This window comes from Lactuca saligna, chromosome 2 (genome assembly GCF_052625555.1).
Source record: "Lactuca saligna cultivar CGN05327 chromosome 2, ASM5262555v1, whole genome shotgun sequence".
In the NCBI taxonomy this organism is placed as follows: domain Eukaryota; kingdom Viridiplantae; phylum Streptophyta; class Magnoliopsida; order Asterales; family Asteraceae; genus Lactuca; species Lactuca saligna.
Window position 1 is genome coordinate 139,100,291 of NC_136418.1, and position 17,722 is coordinate 139,118,012.

The 17,722-nt window shown below is 34.3% G+C and overlaps 1 long non-coding RNA gene across 2 annotated transcripts; it reads right to left on the minus strand.

The window, feature by feature from the left end:
• Positions 1-14,133: 14,133 nt before the first annotated feature.
• LOC145029132 (uncharacterized) lies at positions 14,134-16,149 on the minus strand. Of its 2 annotated transcripts, none has more exons than XR_013676388.1 (4): positions 15,730-16,149; positions 15,202-15,566; positions 15,058-15,102; positions 14,134-14,962 (listed from the first exon to the last, which is right to left on the minus strand). It is a non-coding gene; the product is annotated as an uncharacterized LOC145029132 (long non-coding RNA). The 2 variants fall into 2 exon arrangements; XR_013676387.1 differs by having other exon boundaries at positions 14,141-14,416.
• Positions 16,150-17,722: the final 1,573 nt, after the last annotated feature.

The window sequence follows — 17,722 nt, forward strand, 5'->3', positions numbered from 1 at the left end:
AGCAGTTTGGTCTGGTCCACGTCTCCGGTGAGGCACCTGCTTCGTGCGAGGTGACGTGGCCGGTTACTATTCATGCGAAATTCTTCGATTTTCGGGCCCCAAACTTCTAAAATCCATAACTTTCGCATACGAGCTCCATTTTTGACGTTCTTTATATGCACGCGTAGCTAAAATTACGCTCTACAACCTTTGTTTAGACTTCGTCGGCTAATTTTGAAGTTAATTTTAATATTATTATTTTTAACAGACCGGGACAGGAAAATCCGTTAAAAATTCATAACTTCTTCATCCGACATCCGTTTTCGTCAGACTTTTTACCGTTGTACTACATATGATGAGACCTTCGATTCTTGTTTAGGATGTATCGGTAAAATATCGCTCAATCTAAAATTCGAGTTTTTAGCTGTCTACTGCTAAGTTGAAACTTCGAAAAATCATAATTTCCTCATACGAAGTCAGATTTTGGCGTTCTTTTTATCGAATTTCTCGGTTTAACGAATACTACGACTTTCATTTAGATTAATAAGGCTAAAAAGTAGTTTATCAAAAACTCACTTTTTACGTCATTCGCCGCCATGCCGGTTTTGTTGCGGATCTTCGGTTGGTCATAACTTCTTCGTTATAACTCGGATTTTGATGAGGTTTTCGCCTACAACATCAAATATTAAAATTTTACTTATTTAAAATTTCATATTTTCGCTAAATTTCAATATTTGGCTTTTAATTGGAATCTTATAAGACTTCCAATATTTTCTGAGTGATTCTAAACATGGTTTTACTTCATTTCTAGTAAAAACCATCTGTTAGAACTCAACACTCAATTTTACATAATATTTCACAATTTTATTTATTACAAAACATGATTTTAAAACGTGTATGTTACAAATACCTCATCCTTTTGAGGATTTCGTCCCCGAAATTACATCGATTAAAATAAATGGGGATATTTTGCTTTTGTCTCATTCTTATTCTCCCAAGTATAGTTTGGGCCACGATGGTGTTTCCACTTGACAAGCACCAATTCTACTTCTTTATTGCATAGCTTAGTTGTTCTTTCATTCACGATTTCTTCAGGCTCTTCTACATATCTTAACTTATTATCCAATTTCACTTCGGATAATGGAACTGTCTCATCGTAGATGCTCAAGCATTTGCGCAGATAACTTACATGAAACACATCATGAATACCCGCCAAATCTTCAGGCAATTCTAAGCGGTAAGCTTGCTTTCCAATTCTCTGGATGATTTTGAAAGGACCAACAAATCTAGGACTCAACTTTCCTTTCTTCCCAAATCGCATAAGGCCTTTCCATGGGGATACCTTCAGCATCACGAAATCACCCACTTGAAATTCTATAGGGCGTCTTCTCTTTTCCGTATAGGACTTCTGTCGATCCTGGGCCACTTTCATTCTTTCTCGTACGATTTGAATCTTGTCGGTGGTGTCTTGAATCATTTCAGGGCCTGCAAGGATCTTCTGTCCTAAATCACGCCAACATAACGGTGTACGGCATTTGCGACCATATAATGCTTCGTATGGTGGCATTTTGATTGAAGTGTAGTAACTGTTATTATACGAAAATTCGACAAGCGGTAAATATTTATCCCAGTTACCACCGAACTCCAAAACACATGCACGAAGCATATCTTTTACTGTCTGGATTGTTCTCTCTGTCTGACCATCTGTCTGAGGATGATAAGCGGTGCTAAGAGCAACTCGAGATCCCAATTCGCGTTGCATACTCGCCCAAAAGTGAGAAGTGAAGCGAGTATCGCGATCGGAAATTATCTTTAGTGGTACACCATGTCTTGCAACAATTTCATCCAAGTATACTTGTGCGTATTTCTCCATTGGAGCCGTTTCAAGCATGGCGAGAAAATGTGCACTCTTAGTCAGACGGTCGATGATTACCCAAATGCTATCATGTTGTCTAGCAGTCTTTGGCAATTTGGTAATAAAATCCATGGACAGCTCTTCCCACTTCCATACAGGAACACTAAGGCTTTCTGGAGTTCCATATGGTTTTTGGTGTTTTGTTTTGACTTGTAAGCATACTAAGCATTCATGTACATATCTTCTAATGTCTCTCTTTAATCCAGGCCACCAATAATCATCTCTTACATCATAGTACATTTTACTTGTACCAGGATGTATTGATAGCTTAGACTTATGAGCTTCGTCTAAAATCTTCTGTCTTAATCCACCAATCTTTGGAATCCATTGCCGATTCTTAAATACTTTTAATCCTCGTGGATCATCAAGTAAAACATCGGCATAATGTACCATTCCTTCCTTCTTTACATTTTCTGACTTTAAGGCTTCAACTTGCCACTTCTCTAGTTCATCAAGAATGGTGAACTTCACCATAGTGTGAGTAATAGTATAACACATACTATTACGATAAACTTTCCTGCTAAGTGCATCTGCAACCACATTAGCCTTTCCAGGATGGTACAGGATTTCACAATCATAGTCTTTGATCAACTCCATGGCTCGTTGTTGTCTCATATTCAGAGTTTGCTAACTGAATATATACTTGAGACACTTGTGTTTGGTAAATAATTGGCATTTTGTACCAAAAAGGTAATGTCTCCAAAGTTTTAGGGCAAATACTACTGCAGCGAGTTCAAGATCGTGGGTGGGATACTTCTTTTCATAATCTTTCAGTTGTCTTGAGGCATAGGCTATCACTTTACCACGATGCATCAACACACAACCGAGTCCCAATCTTGAAGCATCGCTATATACGGAGAAATCATCATCACCTTCTGGGAGTGATAAGATGGGAGCATGAGTCAAAAGATCTTTTAGAGTTGAGAAATCTTTTTCTTGATCTTCACCCCATTCGAACATCACTTCCTTCTTTGTAAGGCTTGTGAGGGGTACGGCTATACGAGAAAAGTCTTTAATGAATCTCCGGTAATATCCCGCGAGACCTAAGAAACTTCGAATTTCGGAAGCATTATGGGGCACTTCCCAATTTTGAATGGCTTCGATTTTGATGAGATCTATAGATACAACGTTACTAGAAATAATATGGCCGAGAAATTGAACGTGACGGAGCCAAAATTCACATTTCGAGAATTTAGCATAAAGTTTCTCCTTTCGAAGAAGTTCTAAGATTTCACGAATATTAACGGCATGATCGGCTTCAGATTTGGAATAGATTAGAATATCGTCAATGAATACGATGACAGACTTATCGAGCATTGGGCGGCATACTCGATTCATCATATCCATGAATACAGCAGGAGCATTTGTCAAACCGAATGACATGACAAGGAATTCGAAATGCCCATAACGAGTACGGAAAGCAGTCTTCGGTACATCTTGCTCTTGTACTTTCAACTGATGATATCCAGATCTCAAATCAATTTTTGAGAAATAGCTAACACCTTGAAGTTGATTGAATAAATCATCGATACGAGGTAGTGGGTACTTGTTCTTGATAGTCACTTTATTCAGCTCACGATAATCAATGCACATTCGCATCGATCCGTCCTTCTTCTTGACAAACAATACTGGAGCACCCCAGGGAGAGGTACTCGGTCGAATAAATCTGTTGTCAAGTAATTCTTGCAGTTGGATCATCATTTCTTTCATCTCGGCTGGTGCAAGATGATAAGGAGTCTTTGCGATCGGAGCAGCACCGGGCACAAGGTCAATTCGGAATTCTACTTGTCTGTCCGAAGGAAGTCCAGGCAGATCATCAGGGAAAACATCGGGATATTCGTTAACAATGGGAATATCATTTACAGTTTTATTCTCCTTTCTTGAGATGTCAACTGTATAGGCCAGATAAATAGGACAACCTTTCGATATGAATTTACGAGCTTTGAGGAAAGAGATTATTTTTAAGATTCTTTGTTCACCGTAGACATGAATAGGATTTTCCCCTTCAATAGGAATGCGTATCATCTTTTCATAACACAAGAGTTCTGCATGGTTCTTTGACAACCAATCCATGCCGAGAATAATATCGAAATTGGGCAAGGAGATAGGGATTAGGTTAGCAAGAAAATTATAGCCTTCAATTTCTATGACACAATCCGTATAGATTTTATTAGCAAGTAATGATATACTTCCTGCAGTATCTACGTGAAATGGTTGCGCGAGTGCATAACAAATAGTTTGAAAAGAATGCGCAAATTCATAAGATACGAAAGAATCCGAGGCACCAGAATCAAATAAGATGTGAGCAGGTCTAGAGTTGACAAGAAATGTACCCGTCACAACATTTGGGTCCTCACGTGCTTCCTCTGCGGAATCTGGAATGCACGACCCTTAGCTTTTGGCACCTCCTCATTTTTAGCTGGAGTATTCTTCGGTTGTTGGACATGGACTTGACTTCTCGCTGGCTGTTGAACAGACGCTTGACATCCCGTCACTTGGCTGGTAAGAGTAGGGAAAAAACGCTTCTTGTGGCTAGTAATACCACATGCATAACAAGTCACATCCTTCCTTGGGCAAGCTGGCTTGATATGACCTGTTTCTCCACACCCATAACAGATAATGGATTCCTTGTCTATTTTGCATTGACCCGGATGATTCCTTCCACAAACGCGAATGACGGTGATTAAATAGAAAAAGATTGTGACCTACCACGGGCACGAAAAGCACTCTGAGATTGTGCTTGCTTGCTAGGATCAGTTCGAATAGATTGAGCTGGTGGAATAGTGGAAGCAGGAGTAGTTCTTTCAGTACGTGGATGCTTTGGAATCGTAAGAGTGGCACCACGTATTTCTAAGTCATGCTCACGCCTTCGAGCATACTCAACGGCTTTATCAAATGACAGAACATCCTGGTTGACAACGAAATCATGGATTTCGTTTCGTAGTCCCTCCATGAATAACTGAATTTTCTCGTCTTTAGTTGGAATATACTTCGTAGCAAACCTTGCTCTTTGATTAAATTTAGTTTCATACTCATTCACAGTCATTCCTACTTGTTTAAGCTCGAGGAATTCCTTCTCCAATCTTCTCCTCATATCTAGAAGACAATACTTCTCTAGCACACGAGTCTTGAACAACTCCCAGCATAAGTTCTCCTGGTCACATCCATCGAGAGCTTCATATGTTGCTTCCCACCAGACTAAAGCTTCTCCATTGAGCATTGCAGAAGCATAAATAGCCTTGTCTTCATCATCCACATGAGAAACACGAAATACTTTCTCGGTGTTCTGAATCCAAGTTAGAACAATTATAGGATTAAGGACACCAGAAAACTCCGTAGCACCACTACTCTTGAAATCTTTGAACGAGGGATGCTTCAACTTTCCGCTTGAAGATTCTCCGGTGACTTTCTCTTTTCCTTTATCATCATTCTTTTTGTATTCTTCGAGAGTTTGTCGAATAACACTGGTAAGTTTACCTAGAAGTCGCTCCTCACGAGGAGATACTGGAGTATTCACTTCCTCGGGTTGAGGATCTCCACCAACATCAGGGGTATGACTACTTACTTGTTCAGCCATCGATCTGAAATATGGAGTAAGATAGTATTTTAGAATATTAGGGTTTACTATTACCTAATACTTTTACTTATATATTTCCTATGGTTTGTATCGCTATACTTACAATGATTAAGTTCATATATTGAACTTCCTATAGTTTAAGTCTAAATACTAATCCGTGGAATTTAGTTCGCTTAAACTACTACTTTGATACCATGGTTGAAAGACCCCAACTTTCGTATTTTTTTGAAACACCCAAACTTTCATATTTCACATTATCATTACTCCAAAACATGTTATTTGCATATTCATAAAAGAAATATTTTACATTGATATAAAGGATTTACAAACTATTGGATACAAACCTTCTATTACAAAGTATTATATATATTACATAGTTACCCAAGATATTGTAATTTATACAAACATAAAAATTAGTACAAAAGTACTATTACAAACTATTCTACATCTTTCAATAGTATGTAAACATACTAGTTATTTGTCACCTACAATTGTTAAACATTGATAGGGTAAGCGGTGACGCTTAGTGAGTTCAAAAATAGATACAATATAATGTTATGCCATATATATATATATATATATATATATATATATATATATATATATATATATATATATATATATATATATATATATATATATATATATATATACTTCAATGTGGCAAAGCAAAGAGGAACAACAAGATGTATGTGAGATAATGTGACAAGCGTTCATATCAATCAAAGACATTATTCAAAGATATTATTTTCAATTCTTGATATACATCAATAAAGCTTTGGCCCAAATGGCATAGATGACATGCAATTTGTGATTAAAATCTTGTTAGATTTCAAGCTTATAGTTCTGTCTAACCATTTGCCAATGCCATAGAATAGAAGTTATTCTCTTACGGAGATATGCTCTACATGGCCAGAGGCTACGTACCAGTACCAATGTGAATCTAAGTCCTTTCACTGATCACATGGTCAAAGGTATTACAATTGCTATAAACATTGCGAATAACACGAGAAAATAGCTCAGAATGATAATACTGAAAAACACATAACACATATAACACATAACATACAATTGTTCCTATATATTGAACTCACTTTATGTTAACCGGGGGTTAAAATAGTAATTTGGACAACACTTCGGCTTTAAATATGCCTTTCAATGTTGAAAACCAGGAGCTTGATTGAAAACCGAGCTCTGCGAAGGTAGGGCTTCAAAACCGAAAAGTTAAAATTTCCAGGCTTTTTGGGGGTCTCGGGATGTGTTTTGGGTGCTAAAACTGATTTCGGGGCTTCGGGGAAAGTTAATATGAAGAAAATATGGAAAGAGGGGCTAAAAGTGGCAAATTTTCAAAGTTAGTCGGAAGGGTTCGCAGGTCCTCTTTATATAGGGTCGAGGGTTAGGAAGTCTGCGGCTGGGAGGATTCCACATCGCACCTGCGAGGTTTGGTGGCTCGGACGTGGCTTCTTCGTGCGAGCGTCGGTTGCAAAGGCGAGGGACGTGGAGGGGCGAGGTTCGGACACCGCAGCGAGGCGTGTCGAAAGCTGATTGGCTCGCACTTCGGTCGAATCGGTAGGCGGCACGCGTCAGTCTCTGGAAGCAAGCAGCGAAGCAGTTTGGTCTGGTCCACGTCTCCGGTGAGGCACCTGCTTCGTGCGAGGTGACGTGGCCGGTTACTATTCATGCGAAATTCTTCGATTTTCGGGCCCCAAACTTCTAAAATCCATAACTTTCGCATACGAGCTCCATTTTTGACGTTCTTTATATGCACGCGTAGCTAAAATTACGCTCTACAACCTTTGTTTAGACTTCGTCGGCTAATTTTGAAGTTAATTTTAATATTATTATTTTTAACAGACCGGGACAGGAAAATCCGTTAAAAATTCATAACTTCTTCATCCGACATCCGTTTTCGTCAGACTTTTTACCGTTGTACTACATATGATGAGACCTTCGATTCTTGTTTAGGATGTATCGGTAAAATATCGCTCAATCTAAAATTCGAGTTTTTAGCTGTCTACTGCTAAGTTGAAACTTCGAAAAATCATAATTTCCTCATACGAAGTCAGATTTTGGCGTTCTTTTTATCGAATTTCTCGGTTTAACGAATACTATGACTTTCATTTAGATTAATAAGGCTAAAAAGTAGTTTATCAAAAACTCACTTTTTACGTCATTCGCCGCCATGCCGGTTTTGTTGCGGATCTTCGGTTGGTCATAACTTCTTCGTTATAACTCGGATTTTGACGAGGTTTTTACCTACAATTTTCTAACGAGATTCTCTACAACATCAAATAATAGAATTTTACTTATTTAAAAATTCATATTTTCGCAAAAACTGTCCAATAGCATGGAAAGGGTAGCAAGTGGTCATCATGGATCGCCTTCATTTTTATTAGAGGTTGTTGCTTCCCAAGATTTATGGATTTGCATGCATTTTTGGGGGTTATGAGTTCCAACAATGACGTCATTGTGGTTGATCAGTTACAAATATTCGATGATCATTTGTCATAAAAGGCAATGGAAGCTCCTTTCAATAGCATGTAGAAACGAATGCAAGTTTGGGTATTACCTTACGAATGGAATATATCCTGCATATTCAACATTCGTGAAGACATTTCGTCACTCGGTTGAAGCAAGAGATAAAGTTTTAAAAGAAGACAAGAAGGATTACGTAAAGATGTAGAACGTGCTTTGGAGTTCTTAAGGTGAAGTGGCACATAGTTGAATATGCTACACGACCATTAGACTTAGAAACTCTAAGATATATTATGTATGCATGTATCATAATGAATAACATAGTTGTAGAAGATCTGGGTAGAGATATTACACACTATATACCAACAGAGCCCATACACATTCAATTTCAACAATGATCAACATAATATTTGCACAAATTGTTGATATTCCAGATGCATATAAACACATATAACTTTGAGAAGACTTGATAGATTATATCTTTAACGGTAACAATGATGATTAGTACTGATTAGGAAAATTAAATTATGTATTTTTTTGTCTTGTAATGTTTTTTTTTTTTTTTTTTTTTTTTGATGTTATGTCTACTTCAAATGCTATGTTTTTTCTAGTATTTAAATATAATATTTTATAAAAATATATGTGTTTAATTAAAAAAAAAAACTCAGAAAAAAATAAAAAGGACATTATGACATGGAAAATAATAGGTGTTATAACATGTAGATAATATGGTGATTATTTTCTCACTTGGTGTTATAACATCACTGATAATGTGATATGTGAGGTGACACCCAACATGCTGTTATACCTAATTACCTATACTCAATCCTCTAAAACTAAACTTAATAATTTTAAGATGGTGTGTAGAAACAAATAACCCAAATTACTCAAATTGATTGGCTGACCCCTAATTTATTACCAATATATTGCACAAATTCACTCAAAATTCAATTAATGTTAAAAAAAATTTAATCCAAATATACTATAGCTAAAGTTTTAGAATGACAGACATATTTAACTATAATTATATGTTTTTTTTCGAATGAGAACTATAATTATATACTACTTATGAGACTTATGTATTATATGTATTAATTAAAAAAAGTTAAATATAAAAGTTAAAATATTTGAGAACTTTGAATTTATAAGAAAATAAGAAAAATATTGAATTATTATAATAGAAAAGTTTTTTATCTTTTAAATTTAAACAAATACTAATTTAAATAAATAAAAGAAACTAATAAACTTTAATTTTGAGAATTTTGAAATTAAAAGGTTAAAGTTCATAAATGATTTTTTTAAAGTTCATAAATGAAATTGATATTCATTTATTACTATATTTATTGCAATTATTATATTAAAATATTATATGAAATTTAATAAAATAGAAAAACTAATAAAATAACATGTGAGAAAAAAATTAATTCAAAATAATTATAAAATAACATTTGACAAATTGAATGAAATATAATAAATAACAAAAAAAAATCGTCATTTATTAGAGATGATTAATGACAGCCTCAAAGTGAGATTTTTGGTCGTGGTTAAAAAGATTGATCCAAAGTTAATCTCATTAACAATTAATTTCGTGATCAAAATTAATTACGATTATATTCTTATAAGTAAATTAAAGTTTCAGACCCCATATCATAAAATATCTACGGCTAAATGAACACAACTTTTATAATTCTAAGAAAAAAAAAAACATTTTGTGAATTTTGATTTTCCTGAAATTTTGTTTTTTGAAATACTCACAACCTTTTGACCACCATTTTTGTTTTAAATTTTCATGTAATTCAATCTTTCTTATCGTAGACCATATCTCTTATTAAAAAAATTACATAAAAGTTAACTAAAATATCAAAATAATTATTATTTTATTTATAAAGGGTCTCTACAATATATATATATATATATATATATATATATATATATATATATATATATATATATATATATATATAAAATTATTTAAATATTAAAAATAATAAACATATAAGTAGATATTTAAAAGATATTACTTATTTATGTTTGAAGAGGGAATATAACTAAGTATTATCGTTAAACTCATCGTAGAATATAACGATAAAAGAATAGCCTAAAAATTCATTCAAACTTTTTCCAAAATTTTAGATATTACTAGAGGGTTATTTTTAATTTGAAGTTGTTAACGGAGGAAAAAACGGAATGTGTTGGTATATAGGTTTGCTAGATTTTGAATTCAATTAACCTAACACCTTTTATTTCCTTAAAAAAAAAAATCATTTTTAATATACGAACTAGGGAAGTGATCCATGGGTCAGGATAGGTTTTGTTTTTTGTTTGTGTAAACATAGTGTATTTTGATTGGTACTTTGTGAATAATAGCATTCTACTAATGTTTCTTTACACAAAGAAGCAAAATACATACAAATTCTTACAAAGTCATACCTATAAAGTACATTCTTATTATGCTTAAGAACTATAAGTATGTTGTTATTATAGGAATAAGGCAAACTCATAGAGCTTTCACTATTTCCTAAACAAAATTTAGAGGCAAATGATAATTTGAGTTGTTTTAAAGATCAATGTGATTGTCACCTGAGCAAATGAAGTTGGTTTTGGAAGTGGCAATTTGGCTTTGAAGATTTGAAATTGATGTTTTCAAGTGGTCGCTATCTCTAAATCCAACAACACCACTGGTGCCCTGCAATTAGCAAGCACAAATTCAGCAAGCCCTTATATAAAATAGAATTTTAGAAACCCTCACCTTTGACTTTTGGGTATTTGAAGTTAAGTTTTCTCTCTTTCCGTGATAAAATACTATGTTTTGAATTTAGACCAATATACCTTTCCAAAACATAAGGATCAAGATCCTCTTTATGAGACGTTCCAACATCAGGTTTTCTATAACTATAGTAAAAACTCTCATAAAGATACCCTCCTGCGTAATTTGCATTTGTCAATGAACCGTAGGAAAATGACTTCCTAAAACTAACATTATTTTCTTTATTCTCATGTGGGATTCTTTCCCCGGAATCAGAAAGGGAATCAGAATCGGAATCAAAAGGGTAGGTGTAATCACCCTCTTGACTTCTATTTTCGCTGATGTCATTATCTTTTTAGCTCATCTAATTGAGACATAATCTTTAAAGATTTTGACTTTTCTTAACCCTACTTTATGTGCAGAAAGTTCATCTTTTACTCCTGATGAATTTTCTATTGTTTGACTTTGATTATGTATTTAACTTTTTTTGTTGTTTGACCTTGATTTTGTATTGATTATGCTGATTCTTGGGCAGCAACTCTTAATTATATCAAACAAAGTGGTATATGCATTATAGAATGAATGAATTCACCACTACATATTCATGTATGTAAGCTATTTATATTATCGGTAAAAGGTAAACTAGAGTGCCTGTATTTCTAGTAATAGTGAAGTATGGTGATATCATCCAACAAAAAATTAAGATTAAATCTAGTAAAAAAGCATAAACAACATCAATGACCTCCTTATTAAGATTGCATCCAAACTCATCTGTGACATCCCCAAAATCTCGGCCAGAAAAGACCGATTTTCATTTATGCTTTTAAAATAATTTGAGAGTAAATCCTTTTGATTTGAAAGAGTTGCGGAATTTGTTCCCAAAACCAAAACATGATAAAACAATGTTTACCAAAGCATTTCATAAAAGAAAGGTATTTTTAATCATATAATCAAAACTCGGGGTGTCATGTTCCGATACAGACCAATAAGCATAAACGATAACATTACAAGTCATTCAACAAATATATACATATACAGACTTGTAAACAAAACAACTTGATGGTTCATCCATCTTACGCCCTTGCGCCACTTCCTGTAATATAAATAAAACTGAGTGGGTCAGGCTTGGGAGCCTGGTGAGCATATAGGGTTTTCAACCCACAATAAATAATTAGAGTAATTATTATCAACCAACAATAACCTAGTTACCCATTCCCGTTATTCTCACTTTATGTCCCTAAAATAACTAACACAAGGGACCTAATCTAAGAATATTTTCATCGGGGTGACAACACATGCTGCGGGGGTTCCTTAGCAATATAAGTCAAATAAGGCAACCATGAGGGGGATGGAATACAACGAATGAACACCCAAGTTCATTAACACCTACAGGTTATGAGCCTGCTAGCGTTCCAATGGACTGTCTAGAAAAGTCCGTGGTCGTCATCTAAATTCCGCTAGATGACTGGATCAAAACAACAACGAGGCCTCTCATCTGTTTATTACACACCAACTATCTACCCATGTTCTACCCAACATATTAGTAGATAAAAACATACATTTTATACATATTTTCAAAACCTGTATAGCATGCTTGATCAATATATTTTCCATATAACAGATGAGGCACACACACATAACACGTATTTCATATATAAATAATCAGATCTGTAAGATAGAAGAAAGTGAATATACATTCACATACATAACAACAAAATATACACATAACACGTATCTTGTATAAAATACTTCATAATTATACGTTAGGAGAAAGTAACAACACACTCACACATATAAGCCACAATATACTTAATACACTCAAACCATACTTGTATTATTATTGCGTTTATGAAAGGTAGTATACACTCACTTGATCAGAAGATGATCGGACAGCACTATGACTTGCAAAAGTAGTAATCCTCAGCAGATCTTGAAGATCTCTAAAAAATCGAACTTCTTGCGGGCAGAGCATCGGCTCGGGAACCGCACTTCTCGGGATCTTCAGGATCTCGGGACTTGCTTCGGGACTCGGGAATATTACCGGGGCTTAGGGGTATTTCTGGCACGCAAAACGGGAGAGAGAAGGGAGAAAAATAGCAAAAGAGTCGGCTGCCCTCGCATCCTATTTATAGGAGGCTGATGCCTCGCAGTACACGGGGCGTATTACCTCCGAAACGTCACTGCATGCGTCATCTGAAGTCCTCGAATGCGAGTGTCGACACTCTTCGTTGTATGCGGGGCGTACTCCGGATGAGTCAGGTGACTCGCCTCCGGATAATACCGAGGTTTAATAATTAAATTTAATTATTAATTATTTAATAAACTTCGAAAATTCATATCTTCTTCATACGAACTCCGTTTTCGACGTTCTTTATATCCATGCGAAGGTGAGACTATGCTCTACAACTTTTGTTTAGACTCCGTCGGCTAATTTTGACTTTATTTTTATTATTTATTTTTAATAGGTCGGGACAGAAAATTTCGTTATAAATTCATAACTTCTTCGTTTGACGTCCGTTCTCGTCTAACTTTTTATCGCTTTGATACTAACAACGAGATCTTCGATTCTCGTTTAGATCACTAAGGCTAACTATCGCTCTAACGTAAATTTCACTTTTTACGTCATTCAGTGTTGCCGGTTCTGTCGCGAAACTTCGACAGGTCATAACTTCTTCGTTATAACTCGGATTTCGGCATTCTTTATATCTTCAGAAACCTTGTTTCAACTACTACAACATTATCTAAAGATATCAAGTTTATTTTATACTTAAATTTTGACGCTTATTTTTATTCTTAATTAATCAAACCACATAATTAAGCAATTAAGCACAAAACACATAATACTCAAATAATACACTTCTATTATTTCAAAACGGGCTACAAAGGTTAACCTAGACTATTACATTGCTAAAAATGGCAAGCCCAGAAACACAGGCATTACATCATCTTTGTCCTTTAGGCTGATCTGTTTTTCTTTTCCAAACCACAAAAAATTCTAGTTGTAGCCCATATAAAGCATAAAAGATAATGGGTCGAAAATTAAGCTAGAAGAGTAAAAATATATTTTGAATGAATGAAAATGAGCCTATGTAACATGTTTTTGTCATGTACAAATAGAAAATAAATGAATCTAAATTGATCAATTAAAAATGTTGTTTTACAAAAATAAAGGCTAAATAAATAGATATTTATTGTAATAGTTACATTTGAACAAATTTCAAACAGTAAAATAATAAAAAAATGTTTATTGATAACTTTAAAATATCACAGGATACCCACTATCATGGACTATCATGAGGTTCTTATCATTGATGTAGAAATATATACTTTCTTATTCATTTTCCTCAAGAAAAAATGATTGAATGTTCATCAGTTTTGTTACTGTGAATGTCAACTAACTTATTATGGTTTTTTTCACAAAATTGGAAAAGAATTTGACAAACCATCACTTTTCATTGAGAAGCACTCGTTTTTCAAGGCATTGGCCAGGAATATGCAAATAGATGACCTAGTTTATGAATATATGTTACTTGACATTAATGTTACACTAAAATAATTCAACTAAACGAAATTATTCTCATAGAACATCAAATATGAATTACAAGAAGCAAGCTATAACTTATTCAAAACTTCTTACAAGTGGCGAAAATTTTGTTGAGATCCTCAACAACTCCAGGACAACTTAATATTTCCTAACATATGGCATATTTAGCAGTAGGTATACCTGCAAAGACATGTACAATTTGAGTGTCAGTATAAATGAAATCCATGTTTACATCTAGAACCATAGATCATTGAATCAACATTTCAAGGCTTCATGAAACATGTTTTGGCAAAAATCTCAAAAGGAAAATCAGGGAAAGCTGAAAAGATTTTTTTTTTTTTTGTGACAAATTATAGGTTTACTAATATTACGTTGATATACATTTCCTGAATGATCCATACCCGTTGTTGTTGATCGTACAAAATAATCAGATAAAAAACTGGCTAGCATTTGACTGTAGTGCAAAAACACTTTTATTAGAATACAAATCAAAGAAGATTGAACCTAACTATAAAACTACACGATAAACCCATTTGGTCAAACCAGAGACTGAGATTTAGAGCAGGAAAAGGTATGAGCGTTTATAGAACTTAATGGGGGAAAAGGAAACAAACCCTTTTGATCCTTAAGGAAAAAAGAGTGTATCCGTGTATGCTGATGGGAAATTGAAATTACAATATTACCCTTCTCGTTCACTTTGCAGGTATATCAACAGATTGAGGATGACTATATGTGTTAAACACAAAATCAAACATAATTTAGATTCACACATTACGAAACATCTTAATATACATCATAAAAGAAACATTAGTAGTTGTTACCATCAAAAAGTTTCTCCTCTTTGTCTATTGTGGTCCGTTCACAATCTGTTAAAATAATTCATCATTAAACTTTCTTTTTTTTGTTTAGTTCCACAACCAAAATATCAATAAAAAATAAAATCACAGAAAAATTTCTATACCAACCTCCATAGGACTGACATCTTCTTGTCTAGAAAATTTTCAAGAAGCTGACAAGTTTTTTTAAAAATAATCAAAGCTCAAAGGTCCTAACTCATCGATGTTTTCCTTGATGGCATCAATAACCTGAATAATATAAGGAATAAAAAGTAGAAAAATCAAGAAATATTGATGGATAAATGTTGTATAAAAATCATAGCAGAGTATTTTTTTTTTTTTTTAAAAGGTTTGGGACAAAAAAACACTTCCAGATGGATAAAGTCCAGTATCAGATCGGTAAACATTCGAAAGTAGACGCCATTTGAGAAGGTGTTCTTCGAAGGAGTTTCATCGGAATAAACCAACAAACCAAAAAATACTCAATTCCAGTCCTAAACCAAAGAACACAGAAATAGAATGAAGAAGATATTAAAGATTGGGGTCCATAGGTCTAACATGAAATAAGAACTTCAGAATTCGATCCGGTAAAGAAAAAATAGAACCGATGATTCAGTGATTATGAAAATAATATAGAATATATTCAATGAAACTAACCGGAATCTTCAAGTCTTACTGATGTCGACTTTGCAGATAAGCGGAGCACAAGCCCAACGTTCATGCAACCATGGTCCAGACGACACATAAATCGGAGCCGAGTCGCAAGGGAAAGAACAAATTAAAATCACATCAAGAGAAAACCGGAAGGATTTGGTTAGAGTTAGGAGAAAAAACCGAACTTTGAAATCAAACACTAAAAGAATACTTAAAATGACGAAATTGAGGATTTAAAATAAGAAAGAGAAAGTTTTGAAATCAAACACTAAAAGAATACTTAAAAGGATGAAATTGAGACTTTAAAATCACAATGAAAAAGTTTGTCAATGAGTTTAACGAGAGATGGATGGTTTTCGAGAAACGGTGGGAAGCATTGAGATAAGCGTATAGGCGGTGGTCTGTTGAGGAGATAAGAGCCAATAACAACTAAAAAAAGTTTTGGTCCAATAGGAACATAGAACTATTCCTTAAGGAACAAACTTTTAATCTTTATAAAAATAAGGTCATTTTGGATGTTATCAAAACTAACAAATAAATATGAAGTGCGCTTTCTCTAATATCAATGTTTATTTAGTCAAAATAACTACAAATTTTCATTTTTACCCATAATAATAAATTACAACATTTTATATATAGAAAAATAGTAATATACTAATAATGTTATTCAAAGAGAATTAATGGTGAAAAGGAAAAAAATTGTTGTCACCACTTTTAATCTATGTTTATCCCTTAATCGTAAATGATATTTGTCGATTAATTATATATTTTAATATGACAAGTTTCTGAAAATGAAATTATTCACTGAAGAGAAACTATTTATTCGACAGTCGACCACCGAATAGAAGCTAACTAGCGAAATGAAACAATTCACCGCCTCACTCAATTGTCGTCCGTTGTATTGCACAGGTACCCCACTACTATATATATATATATATATATATATATAGTTGGGTTACTCATTTGTATGATTTTGATGATGTAAAATATATACCTCATAGTTATGGTTTATATGCTCATTGTAGAGAGTTAGTCATGTCTAAGTTAGTGTAAATAGTATAACTTAGACAAGATGATATGTCAGAACTAGCTTAGTTAGTTAATCTAAAGATACTGTAACATTCATAAAATTCATTAAAATTTAAAACTTTTAAATAAACCCAAAAACCATAATTGTCTATAAATTATTTTAAAAACAAGTTCAAGATCAGAGAAATCCCAAAATCTTGAGACAAAACATGAGGAGGTGCACGATCATGCCTTCACCTTCCCGCGATCCTCTGAGGTGCCTGAAACATATACAAAAACTGTAAGCCCAAAGGTTAGTGAGTTCTCTCAAACTTCCGATACATAACAAATAGCACAAATATAATAACAACATGCAATGTGTCAACAATTAACAGACTTGATTACTCCTGACCCCACAACATAAGTCTGACTTGCCCCTTGGGCCCATAACTTATGTATGGTTTGCTCCCCGGCCTGATCAGTCCTCATATTGAATACCAGTAAGCCCTCAGTACGAGTCTGGCATGCCCTTCCCGGCTCTCAGTTTTTATCTGGAATGCTCATGAGCCCTCAGTATGACTCTGGCATGCCTTCCTTGGCCTTTAGCTTATAACTGGTATGCTCCAGGGTTTGTTGGCTACAACACAGAGCAGTACAGCCTCAAACCAACACACACAATATGTCGAGATATAACAGATAACATCACATAGAGATAAATAGACAGTATCGTAAGTAGTCCTACAGATCTACCAGACTAGCATTTCAAATCTAACATGCATATGTATCCCATACTCATCATATCAGGAATATCAGGTTATCAAACCAATGGGCCGACCTTGGTGCCTTCGACCCGAAAGTACAGTAAGGAAAACTCACCTCACAAGCAGCACATAACTGATAAGGTCCGACTCCGAATCTAAGCTCTCAACTTAAATGCCTACAACCACCAAGTGACCAATTTCATCAGAACCCAATAACACCCAAGATA